Source organism: Lactuca virosa, chromosome 8 (genome assembly GCF_052849685.1).
Source record: "Lactuca virosa cultivar CGN04683 chromosome 8, Lactuca_virosa_CGN04683_v6, whole genome shotgun sequence".
NCBI classification, from domain to species: Eukaryota; Viridiplantae; Streptophyta; class Magnoliopsida; order Asterales; family Asteraceae; genus Lactuca; species Lactuca virosa.
Genome location: NC_136433.1, coordinates 11,069,786 through 11,075,000, shown reverse-complemented (window position 1 = coordinate 11,075,000; position 5,215 = coordinate 11,069,786).

Genomic DNA, 5,215 nt, shown 5'->3' with positions numbered 1-5,215 from the left:
TGACCCGTATATGATGATAACCTGATTGCAAATCAATCTTGGAGAACTGTGTGCCCTGAAGCTGGTAAAAAAGATCATCAATCATCGGAAGTGGATAACGATTCTTTACCGTTACCTTATTCAGCTCCCGATAGTCAATGTACATACGATGAGACCCGTCCTTCTTTTTCACAAACATAATTAGTGCTCCCCAAGGAGAACTACTCGGTCGAATAAACCCCTTATTTAACAGCTCCTGCAGCTGTGTACACAACTCCTGCATCTCGGGAGGAGCCAACTGATACAATGCTTTGGCTATCGGAGCCGCACCAGGAACCAAATCAATCTTGAACTCAACCCGCCTCTCCGGAGGCACCCCAGGTAAATCCTCCGAAAACACATCCGGGTAATCCCGCACAATTGACACATCATCCACGACCTCCTTAACCTTATCCCGGGTATCCATGGCATAGGTAACATAACCGGAGCAACCCTACTGAAAATAGTGTCTAGCCCTCGCTGTAGAACACAAAACCAGCCCATGTTGCATTCTCTCCCCATGAATCACCAAATCTCCCCCACTGTAAGTTCGAACCCATACCAACTGTTGCTCACAGTCAATCACTGCCCCATTAGGGCTCATCCAATCCATGCCCACGATAACCTTGTTCGCACGCAGATGAATGGGAACCAAATCAACCGGATAATGCTCGCTGAATAACTGGAGAGCACACCCCCGATGAACCCTCGCAACCCGAACAATCCTATCATCAACAATCTCAACATCTAAAGGAAAATACAACTCCCTCGGAGCTCCAACAAATTTCTTGCTAAGCGCAAACGATACAAAGGATCGGGTAGCCCCCGAATCAAACAATACCTGCAAAAATACCGTTTACAAGGAACGATCATAAAATGAAACACATCAACATAAGAAAAAAATTTAATATAAATAAAAAGATAAGGAGAAGATACATACCCGTCGCCACATCTGGAGCTGCGCACGCCTCCTCAGCTGTTAGCTGGAAAGACCTGCTCTTCGCCGCAGGCGCATCTGCCCGGCCTTGGCAGCCGTCAGTAATCCGAAGAGTTGCAGGAGCGGGTGCTGACACCGGTTCTGCTGCAGCCAAACTCGTACAATGGTCCTTCTTGTGGCCCCTCTAATTGCAATGAAAGCAAATCAGATCAGATCCCTGGGTGGTGGTAGTAGTACAATCCCTGCTATAATGACCTGTCCGTCCGCACTTGAAGAAGCCAGAACCACCAACCCTGCACGGTCCCTCGTGCGTCCTGCCGTACTTGCCACAATGGCTCCGACCCTGATGGCCTCTTGATCTAGACTCAGAAACCTTGGGCCGATTGCCCGAACCCTCAAGTGTATTTCAGCTGGATCGGCTCCAACGTCTTGCAGCTGGATCGGCTCACAAACTGCCAAATGTCACTCCTCAACATCTCATGATATCAGGCATTCTTCATCTCTTCATCCGCCACATACTGTAGAACCAGAAGCGCTCTCTCCCGGAACATCGCGGTGATCTCAACCACCGTCTTCGTAGTCTGGCGTAGATCCTAAAACTCTCGCGCCAACTGCTGCACCTCAATCACCGGTGCAAACTCAGCTCGGAATCTAGTCGAGAAATCATCCCATGACATCAAATCAACAACATTATCACCCAGTGCACGTCCTACCTCCTCCCACCAGTCTCATGTCATGTCCTTCAAAAAGCAGGAAGCTAGTCTGACCTTGTCCCCCTCAGGGCAACGGATGGTACAGAAGGCGTTAGCAACATCTGCTAACCACCATTAGATCGCTATGGGTTCCTTCTCCCTATGATAGTCTGGAGCTCCACATTCCCGGAACTCCCTAAATGTCAAAGAACATGTTCCCACTAGTGTCATCATCTCAGAACGAAACGAGATCCAGAACCTCCATAATACCCTCCTTGACCGTGTCGAAGATCACATGAGTCTGATCAAGAATGTAACGAGTAATCTTAGACGAGATGAACTCCCTAGTATTATCATTGAGCAGCCTGGCTCCAGATCCTGAGCTTGAACCCTCACCAGTACCATAAATGCCAACAAGTCTGCCTCTCAACATCACCATACTGAAAATAGAACATATAAACCATCAGAATACGCATCGAAATATATATATCGGGGAATCACAAACTCCACAAGCTCCCTGGTTTCATTGCAGCTCTCCTTGAATCGAGTACGAATCCTCTGCTTCCAGTAATACGAGCCATTACTACCTTCCACATCTATCCGTACTTTCCTCAAGAATTGCCTTGACTCAACCAAGTTACTTTATGTCCATACAACTTTCCCTCACATATAAGGCTCCCAACACTAGATCTCATCCTAGGTTTTACTAGGTCAAACTCCATACCACTTTCCGCCATCAGCTGCAGAAGGAACTCCCGCTAAGTCCCTCTAACTAGCTCACGAATAAAATTACATACCACTAAAACCAGATAATTCTTCGAATGAAAGGTTTCACACTACAACGGTTGGACTCAAACAAGAGCTGCGCAATAGAGTTAAAACCTAACCTTCTAAAATTATTTAGTTCCCATCGTATGTAACCTAGCATATTCGCTTACTAGTTAGCTGAAGTTAGTAAGAAATCCTAAAATCATAAAGCGAGCAACATTCGAGCATCAAGTAACCAGAGCCAAGCATAACCTAATCAAACCATCCTATCACTGACTGTTCCATACTAGCATGCGAATCTACAAGATCATACAATAGGCATACAAAGGCATCTCTCCTAGCATTTGTAACATTCCGTTTATTAAATAAATAAATAGATAAAATTAATAAATGAATAGTAACCCTAAATGCGGAATAATTTAGCAAGGCGTTGGTTTTGGGGGTTAAAAAGTCATAATTGAGAGTTTGGGGGTTAAAATGTAATTTCCGGATTAATTTGTAAAGAATTTTGAAGGTTGAGGGTTGTTTAGTAAATTATGGGTTTAATTTGAAAGGATTTTTGAAGACATGGGTTGCTTGGTAATTATTAGGAATTATTATGAAAAGAATTATGGAAGCAAAGGCTAAAGGGTAAATTTTGGATTTAAATTGAAAACAAATATTGTGGGAAGGGACTGATCTTGGATAAATGAATTAAAGTTTGAAAGATCATGGGATATACCCGGTGACCCTTCTTTCCCGTCTTAAGGTTATCATCTCCGAAACCTTAGCACATCCCTTCCCAGCCGCCACCATCTTTTTTTCGAGTCTTCTCACCCTCCATCTCCACTCCGTAGCTTGAACCACCGTTGCTTCGGTCACCGACGAAGTCGAGGTCGCAAACCACCAGGCCGATGCTACCGTAGTGGCTGCCGACAACAACAGGATTTGCTGAAGACCAACGTCGGGGCAGTGTCGCTGTCGTTCTCGGACGTTCCTCCTCCTCCTCCTTCTGTCTCGCCTTGAGTCACGTCGCCATCGCCGCCATGCGACTGTTCAGAATTTGCTAGCGAGCTCCGGCCGCTGCCTGCCACCATGATGATGGCTGTATTGGTGCGTGTTTAAGTGGATTTCGTGCAGGTGTGTGTGTGTGTGTTGCTGTTGCATTTCGCAGGTGTGTGTGCTCTCTGTTGGCCGAAAGACGTGGGAACCACCATGGCAACCCACCATGGTGGTCATTATCTTACTACCGCTTGCTGCCATCTCCCATCGCCACCAGCCACCGTGGAAGGTTGATGTGTGCGTGTGTTTACTGTGTTTTAGGCGGGTTTTGGTGGTAATATGTTGGATGTGCGATTTTTGGCTGGAAAAACTCACCACCGCCACTATGTTTCCGCCTCCTGCCGCCACCAGCCGCCGTGGTGGGTGGCAGTGTGCATTAGTATGTGAATGGATTGCTACTTGATATGTTTGGAGAGTTATGGCCTAAAATCATAACCACCACCGCCGTAAGGTGGTGCCTGCCGCCGTGTGCCGCCATCAACCACCACCACCCGAGGTGGCAGTGGGTGGTACTCGAACTTGTGAAACCCTAATTAACCTGTAAATATAACCATTAGATTAGTTGGGTTGTGATTGGGTTGGAAACCCTAATTAGGGTTTAGAAAACCCTAATTTTGGAAAATATTAGTTTTGGATTGTCGGGACCCGCATTTTGGACCATTGGATTGGAATTATGAATTAAGCCCGACTACATTGTATTAATGGCCTAGTGGAGTGATGGACTTAATGGATTAAGTCCTTAATGGGTTAAGTAAGAACACTTAACCCTAACTGTCATTTGATATGAGAAACCCTAATTTTGGTTGGACCTTGAGTTGGGCCTTTATGTTGGGCTTTGGTGATTGGGTTATTGATCGGCCATCCATGAACAAGTATATGGACTAGAATATTGAATTGGGCTTTAGGATAAGGCCCATTGGAAAGGCTTGGGCCTAATTTGGAAAATTGGGCCATAACTGGGCCTTGATGATTATGAGATGTTGGACCATTGGAATGCCAAATGTTTGGACTGGAATAAATGGTTGGGCCTTAGGGTAAGACCATGTAGAGGTTTGGGCCCAATTTGGAAAATTGGGCCATATGTTGGGCTTTGGTTAATTGTTTGACTTTTGGGCCTTTGGATTGGGCCTTGGTCTTGAATCAAGCTAAGTTGGGGGTAAAGTAGTCTTTTACCCCAAACATGGACTTATGGTTATGAATTGGAACCCAATTATTAATTGGGTGTTATTTTGATGTTGACAGTTCGTGAATATGTCATCCAGCAGCTTGAGTTTTGTCCGCAGGACTTCAACAGTGTGGGGTGAGTTACCTTCCAGTAGAGATGGGTCTAAGGCACCAATGTCGGCCCACCAGTAGGTGATTATGATTGAGATGATTGTCTTTGTGATAATTGTCTGGTATGCCACTATCTGATATGATTTATGTGCTAGGATGCTATGATATTATGTGTTAGTGGTAGGACGGGTGAAATAGTCCCCGGATACCGGTTGAAAGATACCGAAGGGGTGGACAGTACCCATGCATTGTTGGATAAGGTGTCTAAGTCCATAACTATATTTGGTATGTACTTGACCCGACCCGACATGGTCCATTTGGGTTGCACTTCACCGAAACAATTTGTATGGATAATCTTTTGAGAAGAGTATATTTATGAATTATTAATATATTATAAGTTATAATATATTAATATGAAATCATATAATTTAATTAGTATTGATCAAGAATTAATTTGGAATTAATTTGGTGATCAAAAGAGACT